Here is a 22,011-nt window from a genome sequence, read left to right on the forward strand (position 1 = left end):
AAATACGACACAATATACATAAATCAATATCGAGTATCGTTGTACACAAAAATCGAATCCCGAGTACATGTATTCAATAAATAAAAGAATTTAATTCCGTGACAATACCTCCCCCCTAAACAAAGTGGTAACACTTTTTAGAAAAATCACGGAATGTGAACATAAACAATTGTTAAAACTTCCAATTTGAATACTGAACGAAAATGATCTGCTAATTACACCCTACTTCAAAAATCAGCACCCACATTTTCGATCCTTGAATCGCCTCGATCCGGAAACTATACGGTTGCAAAGACAACGCCCAACGCATCAATAGTGCATTGGCGACCTTTGCTTTGTTCAAGTATAAGAGCGGCTGATGGTCCGTTTGTAAAGTAAACTCCCTTCCGAAAAGGTGCGTATGGAATTGTTCTATCCCCTATACTAAGGCTAGGCACTACTTCTCAATCATGGAGTAGTTTTGCTCCCTAGAGGGCAATTTCCTACTTGCATAAGCAATGGGCAATTTCATCCCCTCTTGGTCCTGTAGTAAAACAGCCCCAAGACCCGTATCGGACACATCAGTCCTCAGCACAAAAGTTTTGTTCAATTCTGGCAACTTTACGATTCGTGCACTTACCAGTTTCTGTTTTAAAGCGTTAAATGCTTTTTCCTGGCACACACCCCAGGGAACTTTATTCGGTTGCCCTCTCCTAGTCAAGTCTGTTAATGGGCTGGCAATAGCCGCAAAAGTGGGGACAAATTTCCTGTAAAACCCAATCAAACCTGGGAAAGATCGTACTTGTTTTTTAGTTTCTGGTCTAGGTGCATCTTTGATTGCTCCTATTTTATCTGGGTGAGGTTTCAACTGACCTAATCCACTCACGAGATGCCACAAACTCTCTAGGCTAAAATACCCTATACTACATTTGGTGGGCTTAGCTGTAAGATTTGCAGTGTGAAGTCTATCGAACAGATCCCGTAATACTTTAACATGTTCATCCCATGTATCTGTATAAACAAAGATATCATTTACAAAACTGTCGACGTTTTCCATACCGTTTAACAGTTTGCGCATGAGACGAACGCACGACGCACCGGTGTTGACTAAACCGAAAGGCATAAATTTAAATTGACAAGACCTTTCGGAGTCGCGAATGCCGTTAACTCGCGAGCATTACAGCGACTGGTATCTGCCAATATCCCTTGGTAAGGTCTAATTTGGGAATAAATTTATGACCAGCCAACCTCGAAAATAAACTTTCCATGTCTGGCATTTGTTCTGCGTCGAACACGGTGATTTTGTTCTATTGCCGAAAATCAATGCAAAAACGGTTCTTTCCGTCTTTCCTTCTGACTAACACAATGGGGGACGAGTACGGGGAACTGGAAGGTTCGATCACTTCCTGGTCTAACATTTTCCCCACTTCTTCGTTGATTGTCTCCCGCGCATTAAAGGGTATTGGATATCTTTTAATCCTGATCGGCTCAGAAGTATTCAACTTGATCTCGTGTTGAATCAATCCAGTACGGCCCGGTTTATTTATCTGTAAAAATATCAGGGTATTGGGACAAAACCTCCAATATCTGTGTACTCTGACCCACTGATAAATCCTAGCATACATTGATCTGGTCAATACCTTCATTCCCTACATTAATGGAGTATTCAAGGGGCATTTGTTTACTGGAGACGATTCCGATTCGTCACATGACTTATCCTTTATCACCGCTACGCATACTGCATTCAAGACCCCTTTATCTATTGTTTGTCTAGGTCTTTCTACATAGAGTTTAAGCATATTAGCGTGAAATATCTTGGACTTACCCTCCCCGTCAATGATATAGTCCATTTCGTCTTTCACCTGTTTGACTTTGTATGGCCCTTTCCATTGGACTAGCAGCTTATTTTTATTCGTTGGGAGAAGCACCGACACTTGATTGCCTACATCAAACGTTTTACTCCGCGTTCCTCGGTAGTAGTACTTCGCGTATCTACGACTAGATTTCGCGAGTTTGTCTTGCGTCATTCGACATGTACCCTCTAATCGTTCGGGTAAATCAACTGTGTATTGGTAAGTTGTCTTAACTTCTTCGTCCGAGACTTCGTTTGACCACAGTTCGCTTAAAATGCGCATAGGACCACAAACTGTCCTACCGTACAATAGTTCAAACGCGGAGAAACCTAAGTTTTCACGAGGAACCTCACGATACGCGAACAGAATTGCGTTCAGATACCTATCCCAATCCTTAGGTCTTTCCGCACACATAATAATAATAATGAGGACTTTGTACAGCGCCTAATCTTTACTAAGCGCTTTACAACAGTAGACAATACCTATAAGATAAAAAACATATATAATGATATGATTACAAACACAAACACCATGAAATTAGAAAACATAGAAGAAAAACAAACATGCTGAGAATATTTAAGGTAGGAAACATTATTAGGTCTTTAAGTTTTTTCCGTCGCAACATTTGCTTCAACGTCCCGTTGAATTTCTCTACCAACCCATTGCCCATAGGGTGGTAGGGTGTCGTGCGCAACTGTTTAAGGGACAACAACCTTCTAATTTCTGCCATGAGATCTGAGGTGAATTGCGCTCCACAATCCGTAAGAACCTCTTCGGGCACTCCGACCCTGCTGAACATGTCTACGAGCGCTTCGGCTACACGTTCGGTTTCAATTGATGGCAAAGCTATGGCTTCGGGGTATCTGGTAGAGCAATCTACTAGCGTCAAGATGTATCGGTTTTTCCGATCTGTATGTGGAAATAAATGTCCCACAATGTCAACGGCCACTCTTTAAAACGAAGTATCTATCAATGGCATTTGACCTAAAGGTACTCTAGTTACCTGCCCTTAGAGAAAGTTGTCTGGCAAACTTCGCACGAGCGACAGAACAGCGCTACGTCGCTATTGACACTAGGCCAATATAATTTTTTTAATACCCTCTTTTGTTTTCTTCATGCCTAAATGACCCGCCATACTCGACTCCTGCGCGACCTCGAGTACATGCGACCTGGATTTATGGGGGACCACTAGTTGCAATAACTTCCTGTCAAGTGTAGAGTATTCCCTATACATTAAACCTTTTCGAGTAAGGAATTTAGAGGAACCCCCGTTCTTACACTTCCTCACGGTACCCGATAATGCTTTCTTCGCGGTTGCACGTAGAGACACGTCACGTTTTTGCTCATTCTGAAATTCTTCGCGGGAGATATCTGTAATGGATTCCGGTACTTTTAATTTACGTAAAGGTTTGTTATCTTCTTTTATCTGAGCCCTAGTTTGCACTGCTTGGATGATCGGGAATCGGAAGTCTGACATGGTCGGGAGCCTAGATCCTTGTACATTGCCAATCGTAAGTTCACAGATCGGGTTGGGTATGCACAACGCTTCCACGTTTCCGCTCTCTCTCTCTCTCTCTCTCTCTCTCTCTCTCTCATCTTGTAACTGCATTTATTTTTTCTTTTAACTGCATTTGTCTTTCTTTCTCTTTTTCCCCTTGTAATTGCATTTGTTTCTCCCTTTCTTCTTATTGAAGCTCCAGCTTCCTCAACTCCAATTCCATCTTGTACTTCAATTCTAATTCCTTTAATTTTATGTAAAAGTCTGATACAGAATTACTGATCGAAACCAAAGCATTTTTATCCAAAAAATTATTTTCTGCCAAATGCTGAACCAAAATATTTCTGATTTCTTGTTTCTGGAAAGTTGAATCAAGTCATCTTCTTTGAAAAGATCTTATTGTTCCTGGGTAGGATTTGAAAGAAAGATTTTCACTTTTGTTGATGTTATAGAAAATATTTGTCAATTTCACTAAGATTCTAAGATGTCAAAATCATAAGGAATTCAAATAAAAAAGACAACAAAGTTTTTTTTTAAATATCTTAGACAAAATTTAAAATCCCGGATGAGCCCCCAATTCTTATGTTACAAGTTTAGACTCGAATAAACAGCATCGCAAGAAACAGTGAAAACAACAAGCTTTGAAAAATTTAACAAATAGTTTATTTCCCTGGAAAAATGCTGTAAAAATAAAAGAATAAGAACTTACTGTTTTAAGAATCAAGGCTAAAAAACAAACTCCAAGAATAATCCAAGAATAAAATTTTAGAAGTCCTAATAATAAAATGTTCTAATGATTTCGAGTCCCGAAGAAGAATCCAAGATGGAAGGCGATGACGTATGCTGTATCCTGTTCAATGTTGCTGTCTACAGTCCTTGTAGAAACACAAGAAATAATCCTCCGGTTTTTGAAATCCTAAAAATATTTTTACGAAATGTCTTATTTCTAGAATTCTGTATGAGCACAACAAATATTCCAGAGAAACGAATCAATCTTTTAGAATCCAAATAATCTGTAGAAAAATTAACATATAATTCAAAAACTGGCTACAACAGAAGGAAACGACTTGACATCAAGCGTTTTTAAGCCCAGACTGTGAGATCGATCTCTATTAAAACTAAGTAATGGCAATTTTTGAAATGTCTAATTGCAAAATAGAGGATCAAGTGATCATGTTTATATATAAAATATCAAGTAGCGCCTGTATATCCTAAAAAATAAAAGTTCTTTACTTCACTAAAAGCTATTTACAAGTCGAGGGTCATATATCCAAAACAGCCCCGATCTCAACCTTATTATTCCCACAATAAAAATAAATAAAAAAATAACTTGTTCGCGTGACTGTTACTAATTTTGAATTAAGGTCGAGAACCAGGTCAGCTTTATGTTTACAAAAATGAAGAGTCAAGGTCAAACTATTTTCTGGAAAAAAAAATTTTCCTAGTAAACGAAACTACATTATTTTGACATATTATGACATTAAAAAATAAAAAGATTTTAAAGCTGACAAATAATTAAATAAGATGTAAATTAAATCAAATAGACACAACAGTGCTCCAACAGTAGGAAAATGTTAAAGAAAACTAGTCGAGCCGATTCCGAGAAACGTTTGGCTGTACAACGGATTTGGATACACTGCCTACCGTAAGATGATTACATTTTACGTATACAGTTGGGACATTACGTTCACTCTTTGAAGCGTTTATAAAGGGACTTTCCTTACAATTTTACCTCTATTTCAGAGAGGCGACCTAAGAAGGACGTCCTGACGAAGAATTTCGTCGACAAGAATCAGCGAAATTAGGGGATTCCTACGGTTATTGGGTATGAAAACTCACGCACAATGTGGACCGATTCGTTAAATATTTGTACTATTTGAACCCCTTTTAAAAGGAATTTGATTTCAACGCATCTTCAGCGATATCTAACCCGGTATCGTTTCTAACATAAGGAAAAGTTTAAAGAAAATTCGAACAGCCGATTTTGAGATTTTCTCGGCTAGAAAAAGAAGATCGGTATCACACATGCCGTAAGGATATCATATCTTACATGTAAAGTCTGGATATTACGTACCCTCCTAAAGAATTCTGACATTTACTCTTTTTGGACAAATTATATAGAGGTGGTAGAAGCGATCCACGAAGTAATTTTCGTTTCATATAAGCTAATTATAGTTTCATTTACGTTTATGTTTAATTTTAAGTGTTAGAGCGCTTTCTTGTACCGTATATATATATATATATATATATATATATATATATATATATATATATATATATATACCAACTTATGCTGTAAGAAGCTTTTACATTACGTATACAATTGGGAAATTATGTACCCCCATTAAAGAGTTTTGACATGGACCCTTCATTGATAATTTATCTCTAGGAGACAGAGTCCATCTACGAAGGAAGTCCAGACGAATTTCGTGGAGACGAAATAGCAAAATAAGGGGCGCCTTAGCGGGTATCGGGTATGAAAAACACGCAAATGTTTATAAACTGTATCAATAGTTTGTACTTATGGGACCCTTACTTAGAGGATTTTGATTTCAACGCGTCTTATACTGTTTCGAAATAACACCCCTTTCTAACAGCAGAAAAAGTGTAAAGAAAATTCGTCGAGCAGATTTCGAGAAACTAAAAAAAGGAAGTCGAGCAGATCACATGCCGTAAGTTTATATACATGTTGGCCAAATTACATCCACTTTTTATGCAGTCTTGACATGAACCCTCCATTGATATTTTATCTATAGGAGAGTCCACCTACGAAGTAAGTCATGACGAATTTCATGGAGATGAAACTGCGAATGAAGGGGCGCCTTAGGAGGTACCATCTGTGATAAACATGCAAAATGTGGATCAAACTGAGCTATAACTTGGTCTAATTATAAAATGACTTAGAGGACTTTGATGTCATTGCCTCTTGGAAACTATCTAGTTTGGAATCAGTTCCCACAGTAGGAAAAGTTTGTAGAGAATTTGTCGCATACAACACATACCGTTGGAAGATTTTATTCGATGTATACAGTTGAGACATTACATCCCCTATTTGCAATGTTTGACATGGATCCTTATTTGATACTTATCTCTAAGGGAGGAAGTTTACCTACCAAGGAAGTCCTAATTCATTTCATGAAGAGGAATCGGTGAAATAAGGATCACTTTGCGGGTGCAAGTATGAGAAACACGCATCAATTGTATCAATATCTGTTTACTAACTGAACTTCTACTTGGAGACTATTTATTTCAACGTCTCTACGGGAATGCCAAGCTAGGTATGTGTTCCTACTGTAGGAAAAGTCTGAGGAATATTTGTTGAACCGATTTCACGAAATTGTCAAGGGGTTGGATACAATGCATGCAGTAAGAAGATTTTGTAATAGATTTTTACATAGACACTTCTTTGACACTTAATCTCTATGGGTCAGCGTCGACCCACGACGAATTTCTTCGAGAGGAATCAGCGAATTAAGGGGCACCCTGTGAGTACCTGGTTTGAAAAACACGCTCAATGTACATCTAATATAGAGATCTCAAACTCTAACCACCCTGAGGGCTGCATTAGGGGATTTTTTATGGCCCAATGGCCGCACCATTGTTTGTTATCTCTCATGACACCATGTGACACCAATCATTTTGCGGGGCACAGGATACGGCCTTGCGGGCCGCGTGTTTGAGAACCCTGATCTAATATATCAATAATTTGTAGTACATTGACGACTACTTAGGGGATTTTGATTTCAACGCCTCTTAGACAGTATCTAGCTCGGGATCTGTTGCAACAGTAGGAAAACATAAAAATAATTTGTCGAGCCACTTTCAAGAAATTCACGGCTAGAGAAATGTGGTCGGTACAGCACATGCCTTTAGAATGTCTTATTTTACGTATCAAGTTGGGCCCTTACGTCCCCTCTTTAAGCATCTATGTTCAGATAGATAGATAGATAGATAGATAGATAGATAGATAGATAGATAGATAGATAGATAGATATAGAATCTACCCACGAATTATGCATTAACAAATTTCTTCGAGAGGATTCAGAGAAATAAGTGGCACTTTTTTCGGTACTAGAGCTGAAACACCCACCTTGAGCATAGATTATCTCAATACTTTGTACTAATTGTACCCCTACTTAGAGGATTTTGGTTTCGGCGTCTCTTGGACAGTATCTAGTTAGGGAACCATGTTAACAGTAGAAAACATTTAAATGAGAATTTTCGAGCTGATTACGATAAATCCGGAGTTCAATATACGATCGTTATAACGATGACCACTAGGATATTGCCTCTTCTGTCCTTATCTAGATCATACGGTTCTCGCCTAAATGACCCCGTGATCGATCTTTCTTTTGAAAGATTGTACATATGGATATGTTTGACTCCTACAAGATATATTAACTGCATTAATCGAGAACAAAGTGATTACTGGGAAAGTCGTTATGGATACCCACATTAGTGGAGCGTTACAACCTTTAGCAGATTTTAGTAACACTTTTCGAAACAGGTGTCTGATTAAATCGAATATATATACATAGTCCCATTAATACCTCTTTACAGAGTTTTACATTGGCCATTCTTGAGATTTTATGCCTGGTAATATGTTGAAACCATGAAATAAATCTTGACGAAGTGAGAGGAATCAGTGGGGGGGGGGGGGGTATTTCAGGGTATTGGATATGAAAAACACGTTCTATGGCTGTCGATTGTATCAATATTTTGTACCTACAGATACTATACTGCGAGAAGCTTGATATCAGCGCCTCTTGGAGAATTTCTGTCTATGGATCTGATCCATCACTTGATAGATTTATTGAAAATTTATGGGGCCAATTTCTAGAGATATGGAGCTCAATACATGTTATGTATAACAAATAACATATGGAGATCACAACTTCAGTTCTTCTCTTGCGGTGAAGAACTATAAACTGTTTTCCAATCTGACGCCGCAGAAAAGATTTGATGTCCACCCATGTCACATACATACATGTGTTGCCCTACAAAAAGAAATTTTGAAGTCCTCGCCCTCTAACATTTGGAGAAACTCGTAACCTGGAAAATTGGCCATGGATATTCGCATGCGGGTGTCCAACAAAGCAAACTTCCTTGACGTCTTAAATCACAAAGAAGTCGGTATCTTTTTCGATTCCCAAATTTGCTCGTCTCACGTCATTGGCTATTGCTGCCAGGGTGGCGGTGACCGCGGTGCAACTAGCTACCATCATGTCCGCCACTAGGCGCCTTAGCTGGTGTGGCCCTAAAGTTCATCAACCGCCTGGGGAGACATATTGGATGGTTTTGGATCGTGGGGATAGTCGCGTACCACCGCCTTGCCAGCGATGTCGGCTACTTCTCTCTGTTCAGAAAATTCTGAAGGGCCGATTAGGATAGGAATTGCGCTCAATAACGACCTGAAGTCAGGTAAGCTGATGTCGACGGATTTGTTTCTGCGAGGCTGTTTATTTAAACAGGTCGGATTAAGGAATGTGGGCCAAACGCTATGAGAGATACAGACAACAACATCCAAAGTGCTCTGACGAACCTAATCCAGTACGTGAGAAATGTTGAGCTACTGAATTGCAAAAACAACCACTACGCCATATACATGAATGCCATTATGTGTTCACTATGACCGCCACTTGACCAAAATTATTTGACGTAATTTTTTTCAATCCAACTGAGGATTAACGAAATGGTTTAGGCACGACAGTAACAGGAGTGGACATAATGGCCCACATGTATATAATCTTATGGCATGTGACCTGCTCGACTTCCTTTATTTAGTCGCGAGTTTCTCGAAATCGGCTCGACGAATTTTCTTTAAACTTTTTCTGCTGCTAGAAAAGGTCCTTATTTCGAAACAGTATAAGCGGCAATGAAATAAAAATTCTCTAAATAAGATTTACATGAGTACAAACTATTGATACCGTTTATTAACATTTGCGAAATTTTCATACCCTGTACCCCTTTAAGGCGCCCCTTATATCGCTGTTTCGTCTCCACGAAATTCGTCAGGACCTGCTTCGTAGGTGGACTGTATCTCCTAGAGATACAATATCCATGGAGAGGTCGTGTCAAGAGTGTATAAAGAGGGGACTAATGGCCCACATGTATATAATCTTAAGGCATGTGATCTGCTCGACTTCCTTTATTTAGCCACAAGTTTCTCGAAATTGGCTAGACGAATTTTCTTTAAACTTCTTCTGCTGTTAGAATGGGGTCTTATTTCGAAACAGTATAAGAGGCGTTGAAATAAAATTTTCTAAGTAAGATTTCCATTAGTACAAACTATTGACACCGTTTATTAACATTTGCGTTTTTTTCACGCCCTGAAAATATAGAACTCAATCACCTATTGAAGGAACTATTTTACCTGTGCTACCTCAGGCCAGTCAAATTGTTCTTTTAAGCCTCATTTCTCCTATAACCTTCCACCATATCTACCAATATAACAACAACACATGACGTCTCTAGAGAACGGAGCCGTCCCTTCTAAATTACTCTTTTGCACCATTTACCAGTCACCCATCACGAATACTGCAAATGCACTCACATAATCGTTACATACAGTTCGGTTTTAATAGGGTCACTTATGGTACTCTAACCTGAACTATAAAATTACACCATCCATCCTGGAATCTCATCCACACTACAATCTGTGATGTTTTGCCCTGGCAAATGGCTAATTAGTCGCGTTGAGGACACCGACTTCCCAAAACCAACCAAGTGATCACTTAAATCTATGAAATCCTTAAAATGGAGAGCTATATGCAAATGGCTGATACTCAATTTTTACAATATCAAGGATGGGTCTGTGTAAAAACTGTATAAAGAGGAGACGTATTAGCTCAAATGTAAAAATTAATATAAAGTCTTACGTCATGTTTTGTGCTCGACTAACTTTATCTAGCCGAGAATATCTGGAAATTGGCTCGGTGTGTTTTCTTCCACTTTTCCTTTCAGTTATTTACATAATGTCCAAGAGGCGTTGTAATTAAAATCATATTAGTAGAGGTTCAGTTAGTTTGATACAATCTATGAACATTTTAGTGTTTTTCATACCCTATACCCATCGTTGTTTCCTATCGATGATATTCGTCAGGACTTCCTTCGTGGGTGGACTCTGTTGCACAGAGATAAAATATCAAGGAAGGTCCATTGTCAGAACTCTCTAAAGAGGAGACGTAGAGGCCCAACTATATACGTAAGGTATAATATTCTGATCGCATGTGTTGTGCTCGACCTCTTTTATTTAACCGCAAATTCGTAGCAATCGTCCCGACTATTTGTCTTCTAAGGTTTCCTACTCTTGGGATTGGTTACTCTTTACCGAATGTCAGACAGGGCTTGAAATTAAAATTCTCCGAGTAAGGGTTAAAGCATCGCAATCTTTGGCTGCAATCTGTTCATAGATTATAACGGTGTTAAATAATGCTGGTATTCGTAAAGACCCTCTCATGTTTTCTGCTTGCATTAGACAAACGCCGTCAATAATGCTTTTGGGAGTCAAATATATATCTGTCTGGAAGATATCATACAATAATAAATGCCAATATCATTTTAGTGGTGAACTGTAGGAACCAGATATGGACTGAAGAGGTAATCTGCTAATGGACTTTGTCACAACTATCACATATTAATCTCCGGATTCCAGGATATCGGGTCGACGAATTTTCTTTAAACTTTTCACACAGTTGGAAGAGATCCCTAACTAGATGTTCTCCGAAAGGCGTTGAAATCGATATATTCTAGTTAGGGGTTCAATAATAACAATCTATTCAATCGATCCAAATTGTGCGTCTTTTTCATACCCGGTGCTCACAGGTTGTCCCTTTTTTTGCTGATTCCTCTCGATGAGATTCATCAGGACTTCTTTCGTGGCTCGACACTATCCCTCTGAGATAAAATATCAGTGAAAAGTCCATGTCAAAACTCATTAAAGAGGAAACGTATTGGCCCACCTGTATAAGTAAGATATTATCTTATAAGTGAAATCTCCAATTTCACACTTGTATGGTTTTTTTTGTGGTTTCACGTTTACTTGAGCCATTAGTAAGCCATTAGTAAGCTTTTCGAACACAAATACTAATATTCTGCGCCGTGCACAACAGGACGCGACCTCAACATCTAACACAACTAATTAATCCTATTTCAAATTACTAATTATGTATACCCACCAATATCCTAACCCCTTCCTCCACATAGTCCGTGATTTGTCTCTAGTCAGCTATATATAGCTGGCACCAAAGAACACTCTTATTTATCTAACTGGGTTAGAATAACACCAATGCATGCCCTGAAGGACTTTTAATCTTCAATAATTTATAACCAATTATTTATGGAACTATAAATAAAAAATGAATACCCAACTGGATGTGAATAAGGAATCAGTAACCAAATGTATGTATAAATAGTTGAATCGGGAATAAGTAACTGTTTACTTATTCCTTATATAATCGGTAACTGGTTACTTATTCCTTATTCAATAGAGAATAAGGAATAAGGAATAAGTAACCAACTTGACGTCAATCCTTTATTCGTGCTTCTGTGTACCATTCTTTCGGTAGGGAACCTTTTCTTACATACTTCATGTTGACGCGACTTGGTTATGACCAACATAATTATTCGCGTTTTTCGTTTTGTACCAGTGCAGCCAGATGTGCTGTGCTTCCGCTGGTGTAGAAGGACATTTGAACTAGACTTTAGGGCACTGGTCATCTTCATGTTGTATGCGCTTCATCAGAGTTCTTAATAACCGAATTCGGTCTTCTTAAGAGGGGTTGTAGATCTATGTTCCTTGTCATGTATTTCTTGATACACCATGCTTTCTCATGGTAATTTTACGGCAAAGTTTGCATTCTGAGCATATAAACCTGCAGCTTTTCTCTTCGAGTTATGATGAGTAGATCCTTGCTGGATAGGTCTGTAATTATGTTTCTATCAGATCCACCCTTGTTTATACATAGTTTACATGTGTTTTCTGCTGGCATGGCCTTTTTCCCCAATAGGATGCACATATTCTACTCTAATAATAATAATGACATGCCTGTTTGATACATTTTCGTACTGTTTGATTAGGGAATCATCCCCCTCCTTTATCCGGAAAATTCTGTGATCCGCCCAAACTGTACAAGTCTTGCTGACTGATATGAATCTAGGTGATTCGTTTGGTTCTAATGCATGTAATTTGAAATCAAAATAAATTATTCATGATGGAATCAACCTAGCACTAGTCTAATCATTTTTGTATCACTCTTAGGAATACACTCTTTTCCGGAAATCAGATCGCCAAAGATTTACTTAAACCAGAAGGAGCGCAGAAAGAAAGAAAAAACTCTTATACTAGGATCAGCCTGACAGATATTCTACTCAAGCTCTGATGAGCCCAGAGTACACTTTAATGCTGAGAACAGTCAACCATTGATTTACTTAAGCTGGTGTCCGCCCAGAATACACTTATGCTGGGATCAGTCTGGCATAGATTCTACTCAAGCTGGGATCAGCCCAAAATACAGTCTAATGCTTGGAACAGCCTAGCAAATAATCTCTTTAAGCTGTGAGCAGCATAGAATACACTCAAATGCTGGGATCAGATTAACATAAAACATAATCTGGGATCATGCCCAATGTACAACCTTACGCTGGGATCAGCGTGCCACAGATTGATGTTTCATTCAGATTCTAACTCATGAGTAACCCCCATCGAGATAGACGGCTAAATTTGTGTTTATTTAAGTAGTGAAGTTATTTCTTTATATTTGCCTAATTTTCCTTCTTTGTTATTTAACACGTCTTGCCGGAATATCTATAATGACGAATAAAGGCTTGCACCGTTAATTGAGAGAGAGAGAGAACGCGAAAGACTCATACAAGCATTTATTTGTTTTCTTAGAACGCGTGTATTTCTTTTCATTAGTCTATATTTTGTTGTGTATAAATGCGTGGTAAGTCTCGACATCAACCTCCATTTCCAAAACAGCTATCGCTTACATCGAGTGAATATGTTGTCCTTATTTCTATTTCTCCCTAGTTTCTCTAGACGTTTTCAAATCTCTCGCCTACTCTCCTCCCAAGAAATTTTACTATATATTGCACACCTATTTTTTATTGGGTTCACGTTGACCTGGATTCAAGGTTTACGTTGCGGGTACATTTGATTCAAAAAGTTAGATATTTTTTTAAAATAAAATAAAATAAAGATGAATAAATCGATTGAAATATCAACTAGTTATTTGGCTTTTCTTTATATTTATAGCGAATTTTACAAATGTACAAGATAGAAAAGAGAAAACTTTATGGCAGATGGAGCAAAGCTTACAGGTGTTTTGCCATGCCAGAATCATAGAAATACAGATTGGTCTCCTAAAATTTGAAATGTGATGATTTTGCTTAAAAGTTGATGATTAATACGCATTATCAATTCTTTTATTTAACGGAATAAATTACACATAAATTTCACATTCCATTGTCCACGTACCATTACTTTTTTATCATAATTTATCTAACCACTATATATATATATATATATATATATATATATATATATATATATATATATATATATATATATATATAGTTACAACTCTATGGTCTTTAAGTAACAAAAAAGAGCGCAAAACGACAAGTTTTGTAAAATTCAAAATATAACTTATTTCCCTAAAATAGAAAGTGAAATATTAAAAATAACTTACAGTATGCTGAATGAGATCTTAAATAAATAGTCCTAAAAGTTGTATCACAAATCCAAAAGTATAGAGTAATCCAGATGAGTTTCAGTGGTATTCCGTATGAAATACACTATTGTAATGAACTACCAATAGTATAGATGAATCACAGTGATATAATCCCAACATATCTTTAAATGAATTCACAGCAATTCCGAAACAGCTATTACTCCGAATGCTCCAAGCACTTTTTAATTCCAATGAATGACTGAATTAAATAAATTAATCCTATGAATTAAACACAACTAAATGCCTTCCAAGACTGATGCTACTGCTAGGAATAGCTCATTTCCGTAATCAAAAGCTGAGACGTAATACAGAAATCAGAATGAGGCTCATCCAAGTATGTCGAAATCAGTCTAATCTAACTATGAAAAAGGTTAATTACTTTAACAGCTAGCCAGTCATTAATTAGGACAGCTGGATTATATATATATATATATATATATATATATATATATATATATATATATATATATATATATATATATATATATATATATATATAAGTGTGTGTGTGTCTCCGTGTGTGTGTGTGTGTGTGTTTTAGGCTTCCATTGCAAATATCATCATCATCGCTACATCATTCCGTAGAAGATAATGTCATATAATAGTTTAACAATAATTGAGTAAGTACCATCAGAAAATTGATATCATGTATTAACAAACGAAGTATAAACATATAATGAAAGATGTAGGCAAAATATGCGACATATATAAAATAAATCTAAACTGGTACACGTGCAATTGTATTTTCAGCATCCTCCTGACATCGTTAGAACGAAGTCTTCAGATATACTGAAATACAGAAATAGTAGCGAATGTGCCATACTCAATGGTCATGCGATGAACATAATTTTGTAATCATATATCTGACATGCACACAGTGCTAATGTAGCAAAGTAAGATGATTGTTGAAAAGCTCACCGTTGAAAAACTCACCTAAAACAGCACTATCAGGATACATTTATGAATTACACAAAAATTAGACTCTCCCAGAAAATTGTTACCGGAAATGGTGTACTTTATTATAGCGTTAAGTATCCTCATTGTCAGAAACAAACTATCCATTTCAGAAAGTCAGAGTCAAATAAATTACTTTACGACTGTTCTCTATAATATGCATACTAACTGGTTTATGCTTCTACGGACAGATATATCAGTGATACTGAGGTATAATTATCCAACGAGGAATAGTAGTTCTCCGTCTGCCAAAGCTACGGCATGATCTCATGACAAGAACGTCGAGGTAAGTCCAAAAAGCAAAATAAATCACTCTGTGCACACAAATGATCACAACAAAATTGTAAATCAGCAATCTTTTACCGAGAATATATTGTAGTTGTAGCTCCGATTCTGAACTAAATAAAGTGACATTTAGGGTTCGTGAAATGTTACCAATCAAGTAATCCCCTAAAGAGTTTATAAAACTTGAAATATAAGGACGTGTCATGCAAATATGACGTAACGTGTTTATATAAACATGCCCACATGGAATACGTACGTCAAGCTGTGTTCAAGGGACAAAGCCCAATAGTCTACCTACATAAATGAAAACCATAATGTCTTATTTTAGCTGATTGCCTAACTGAGGAATGTCTCAACGTTTTTATGTATAGAAGAAAACTGTCAAAATCGTGTGTGTGTGTGTGTGTGAGAGAGAGAGAGAGAGAGAGAGAGGTTTGGATTTTTAGTGTAGCTTTAACAATTTTTCAGTCATATCGCTACGATGTCTGCAGTGTGGCAGCCTATAGTCATGCCTAGCACTGGGGCATCATGTCGCAGACATGTAGCATAATGTCAACCAATCACATTATCCTGACACCAGGCCGACTAGTCCTAACACTAACCTCTTAATGCTGAGCGCCAAGCGAGGCAGCTGTTAGCATCATTTTTGGAAGTCTTTGATATGACTCGGCCTGGGATCGAACCCACGACCTCCCGCATCCAAGGCGGACGCTCTAACCACTAGGCCACCTGTCAAAGTCAATTTCATTAGATATTCGATACCATCAAAGTCTATTTGCAAAAAGTTAAATATGAATGTAACGTAACGCTTTCTTTTATGCATAAAAACCCAATGCATTATATTTTGTAAGTTATATTCGGTGTTTTGATGGAAGATGCAACATTGTGTTTGTATATACTTCTCCTTTGTAGTAGTATTAAATGTGAGATAGAAGACAGGTGGTGAGATGATGAAATTGACATATATCTTCAGATGAGAGACCTACAAGAAATCATTTGTTGAATTGAGATCATGTTTTTGTATAAAACAAAATATCTTTAACGTTGCCTGAACATTCGTAGTTGGCTAAATCTCTGAACTCAGTACATGCCACTTATCCGTTATGCGAAGGAATTGTTTACAAGTACAATAATCTGATTACAAGTTAGGACTAAACGTGGACAACATCTTAATTGTATTCAAACCTATTTTTGTAAATAACAATAATGATGATATTAGTAATAGTAGTAGCAGTAGTAGTATTAATAGTAGTAATAATAATAATAGCTAAATCAATTATATATAATTTATTACATAATTTTTTTTTTCTAAGTCGTTTAAGACTATGACAGTTTTATTTTAAATCCTTTAATACAATGGTTAGCACTATAGTAAAAGTACAGTACTCTTCGTCATAAAAATTCCATTCATGACGAAGCCGATCGTCGATTGCAATTACCCTATGGAGAACTAACATGCATGCTCTAGAATTTGATTGGTTCAATGAAATCTGAAGGTCATAACGGGACGGTTGTGGATGTTGACAAACGAATTATTATGAAAGGGAATAATAGGATACAAATTATCCTAGAAATTAATGTGAATCAGATATTGTTTATTTTAAACGCAAATAGACACCATATAATGAAAGTACGCATAATTTATTTATTGTTGTTTATTTGTGCCAGTGTTTGTAAAGGCCATTGAGAGGATAATAACAATTTATAATTAAATGTTCGTTAGATAACGATGAGTTGATAATCATTGATTTAAACAGTCAGTACTTTGTGATTATGTGATTATAAAATTGGGATTTAAAATGTAAACAATTCAATCGGGTTGTGTGAAACTTTTAAGGATTTAAGTGATATTCTTTGTTCACGAGATTACAGTGAGGTAAAAACACTGGGATTTATAATTTCCGTTCACGGTAGTACATAAGTACTTACTAGGACTCCTTCGGAATGAATAGTTTCTGGATTAGTGAGACATTGAAAATACAATTAGGATTAAATTCTAGGAATTCATGCACTTTAAGTTATTTATAATTATATCGCTTTGTTGGATATTATGTTTTATAAAAATTAATTTAAATTTTGGAAACTTGGATGCTTTTTTGGGGGGGGGTTTACCTTATGCTGTTTCTTAAGTTTAAACCCCTAGACGTAGCTATGAAAAGAGACCACTTGTCATTTTTCTCCTCATTGCCAATACATTTTACAGCCAAAATGTATATAACCAAAATAAAGACAGATTTGTAATTAGAGTAAAAGTTGACAGAAACAAAGGATTAATATGTCGATGATTTAATGTTGATAATCAGTGCCTGGATCAATCATGATATCAAAACGTAGGAAGGTAACTTCCGTCTATTCATCAGACAGCAGTTTTAGGTTGGTAGCATGTTTTTATTGAACATTTATGAACGGATGTTACTTGCCTGCTGACCTTTTTTATTATTCAAGGAAGGCTATAATGGAATCCACATAAACGTCTGTTGTTTCGATATCGATATAAAGGAAGAATATTTTGGTCTAATATGTATGCTATAATGAAATCCACATAAACGTCTGTTGTTTCGATATCGATATAAAGGAAGGAAGAATATTTTGGTCTCATTTGTGAGCAGATGATACATTCTATATGGAAAATATGAAACATTTTTTAACATATAAACACTTGTTGTGTTTAAATGCAGTCAAACATTAACATATTTGATACTGTGTAAACAGTGGAACATATTGCAACATATTAGGTCATTCCAAACATATCGTTCTTTAAAATCGCAGATATGTTTATATAATAAACCCATAAATACAATTCGAGATGAGGGAGTTGGGTGTATGGGTAGGCGGGTAAGCATACCTTTGATTCAGGCAAAAGGTTGATATATATATATATATATATATATATATATATATATATATATATATATATATATATATATATAAAATGGTGATAGAAACCTGTCAACACATAATTCCTCGATCGGAGAGAGAGAGAGAGTTACACGAGTTACTCGATTATACATGAGAGTGCTTGGCGATAATAGGCAGACATTAAATATATTATAAAGAAAATAATACTATCATTCAGGTTAGAGACTTTTATTCGTACTTACGGAGATTCGAACCCGTGTCCACATGTAAACGGCACACATCGCCATGGTCTAAAGCGCTCACCATTACAAAACACTGCACCTTTGCGTGGGTTCGAGTCTCGGGCTCGGTCAATGTGAGCGCGTGAGAAAGCTTGCCAGTAGCTTCCCATGAGTCCATGGTTCTTCCAGGGGTTTTCCCGGGGTTTTCCTCTACCAGTTATACTGGCCGCCATGTGTAGACTACCGTGTGTTGGAAAATGGAGTTAAACCTATAACAACAACAACCACCAGTCTCTATACCATCAGAACTAAGAACACATCACAAAAATGATGCTACAAAGTCGGTTTTATATGTACTCGTGCGTAACAAACACACTCGATCTAGTAAAAAATTCTCATTGTATCAACGCTGTCATTCCAGCCTCTTTTGACAAACCATGGCAAAGAGAATCAATTATAGAGAGTTACAAATATATACCAAACATAACGGACGTGCTATCCTTAGATTCTACAGGAGAATGCTTGATGATACAAGGCAGAATTAACATTTAATACAAATAATAATAATATCATTCAGGTTAGAGATTTTTTTTATTTTGCACTTTACGGAGATTTGAACCTAGTTCCGCAGGTAAATGGTACCCATAGCCTTGCCTACACGCACCGGTCCATCTCCCATCACGACTAAGCACTCATCACAACAAATGATGCGACAAAGTCGGTGGTATGTGCACTAATGGGAGTGTTTTGAATTTAGTGGAATGTTTTGAAAATTAGGTAAGTAACTCTGTACGTATGTGAAAACTTAGATTCAGAACATTCTACAGTATGATGTGAAACTTGGCGTAGAAAACTCTCATCAGTCTTTCTCCACAAACAAAATGGACCAGGTCACATCATGGTGGACGTACGGACGGACTAATAAAGGGCAAAATCTCAGCATCCAGATCAAGATTCTCGTCTGTATTCGCAGTTGGAGGATACAAGAAAGAAACAATTAAAAAAAAGACGACTGGCTGCGCAAAATAGGCAACTATATATCAAAAACGAAAAACGCACTTGATCTCAAGTACAGTATAAAGCAGAGGTGGGCAAACTTTCCAGTGCATGTGCCGCATACACAAATTTACACCTTGTCGCGGGCCGCATAGTTCATTAAGTAAAATAATTAATATTTGAAATAAAAAAAACAAAAGGTTTTTCTAAATAACATCTAATTAATTTTCAGTTGTTAATATGTTGTTAATATTTGAAAACTTAAACTTAAACTTCAAAAGAAGCACATTTATTTGATAAACAGAGTAACATAAACAGAGTCAGTGCGAATGATGACTTGTTCCTAGGCCGTATGAAAACTCTTGGCGGGCCGCATGAAAGCCCTTGGCGGACCGCGGGCCGTACTTTTCCCACCCTTGGTATAATACTCATAGGACAGGCCCCAAAAATTTATATAGTTTCTATCCAAGGTAACATGACACCCCAGCTGAATGGCCCTCTGCTATTAGCATCCCAAGCCCATGCCTGTGTGAGCCTGATGAGTTCTTCCAGGCTGGTGTAAACTACTGTATGCATCCGGTTATTAGTTCACAGAACCTCCAAATATTGCAATTGAAGCAAGTGTTTGGACAATATAATGAGTGTCGTTTTATATGCATTTCATTACTATAAAGGCTTATTACTTCATATGTTTTTTTCTTCCAGCCACATAGAAACATTCTATATAGTTTTATGAATAGTCCATATAAATGTTGATACATCCCACATTGTAATTTGTTGGTCTCAAAGAATAATGCACCTGCTTTTTTAATTTCAATGAATGTGCATTTTAAAAACAAAAAAAATATCACATAATACTTTTAGAAATTCTAAGATGTTAAACACATGAACTTATGAAAAAATTATTTGCTACGCCCCATTTTTACATATGACTCTTCCACTGTAACACTTTTGTACAAAATATGTTAAACATCTATTGCAGACTGCACTGTAAATTTATAAAGTCCAGTGAACGAACTTGATGTTTATTTTCCAAATGATGATATGTAAATTAAAAGTATTGTCAATGTTTACATAAACATTTCGTACATCCGAACCGGAACACATCAGAGGTAACATCTATGGTAAAATATCAACTATGCCTCTATCCATGCTTATTACAAGATCCTAGAATTATTTGAGCATAGTATTTACAACTGTTCCAAATGCTGCCCTATAGGGTACACTGTCCACATTGTGTGGTATTTCCATTTCAAATGAATTCCTTTTGAAGGTACGAGTCGTTATCCTATCTGAATTGCACTGGACTTTAATGGCCATTCAATATTTTCATCATTCCTTTCTAAGTCCTGTAGTATATTATTGGTTGTGTTTTACACCGTCTGGTTGCTGATCACTAGGAAAACATCTTTCTGGAAAAGAACACAAATTCATCCATGTACACTGCTATATGGTAAACAATGAAACTTAGAACAAAAATAGATATTGATGGGATGCGATTTATGGGTTCCTCAAAAAATGTATATATAGATGCACCACGGTAAGGTATGTAAATCAGTTTAATGCGGATAATTAACACATAGATGCATGCAAAGTTTTTGTCCCAAGAAGAATGTATCTTATCAAGGAAATCACCAGTACGGAACTACTGAGGAAAATAAGTACTGATGTTGACAAAATGTAAATTGATCTACAATTGGCCATTTGATATGTGACGTTTGACCAAAACAGTCCAGTACAAATTTTCCCCATATTTAGCTGCTAAGTTAACAGTTTTTCTTTTAAAGATGTTGCCAGGAAAAATGAGAAGCAAAAATCTATGAGAAGTAGCTATACATTTAAAATCGTCTAAAAATATTTTTGTTTATTTTATGAATAGCTATATGATAAACCTTACTGAAGCATTTTTTGATCAAATAGAATAATTTAAACTGTGTATAACGGCAATGCACATGTATGCATGTGTGGTGCGCTTAATTACAATTCAAATTCAACTGCACAGCTTGTTCATAGAGAACCCAAAAAGAAAGAGAAAAAAAAAGAAATTTGTTGAGTTAAAAATGTTTGTATGCTTACCTTGGAGTTGACATTAGAGGATGTCGTTTTCTCGGATTCTGTTTGCATGGTGTATCATGCAAGGCACGTTTCTTTGATGTTCATACTCTAGTTTGTTTCGCACAATTAATTTTCTCCTGGAGTAGCACCTCTGGTATTGCTAATAATTGTTCTTTGTCAGATACATGAACATCATCTCCAAAACTGTAATAAACTTCACCGTCTGGACACATGGAAATACAACAGTATCGAAGAAGATCCGGCAAAGCGGCCTCGTGACACCATATAGTCAATAAATAATCTATCTGAACTTAAATAATGCTTCCTAAATTCCTCAGGGCACTTTCCGGGGGCATCCATGTTTGTGGATGTCGGAATTCTTTCCCAGGCATTTTGATCGTCATTTGCCTTACTTCTTCAAAGGACAATGCAGCTGCATTGTAGATATTTGGACAGTACAAATCCTTTAAAAAGGAAATGTATGCATCAATATTTAGCATTATGGATGAAACTTACTCATCTGTCTCATGGATTTCCATGTGAAAGAGTTTGAAAAGCTCAAGACCTTGATTGTCAAT

General features: G+C 36.5%; 1 long non-coding RNA gene across 1 annotated transcript; it reads right to left on the reverse strand.

The window, feature by feature from the left end:
* Positions 1 to 20,387: 20,387 nt before the first annotated feature.
* On the reverse strand, positions 20,388 to 21,691 carry LOC149795506 (uncharacterized). Its single transcript, XR_016422124.1, has 2 exons — positions 21,455 to 21,691; positions 20,388 to 20,790 (listed from the first exon to the last, which is right to left on the reverse strand). It is a non-coding gene; the product is annotated as an uncharacterized LOC149795506 (long non-coding RNA).
* Between the last annotated feature and the right edge of the window lie 320 nt (positions 21,692 to 22,011).

Source organism: Sinohyriopsis cumingii, chromosome 7 (assembly GCF_028554795.1).
Source record: "Sinohyriopsis cumingii isolate HCF-2022 chromosome 7, ASM2855479v2, whole genome shotgun sequence".
NCBI lineage: Eukaryota > Metazoa > Mollusca > Bivalvia > Unionida > Unionidae > Sinohyriopsis > Sinohyriopsis cumingii.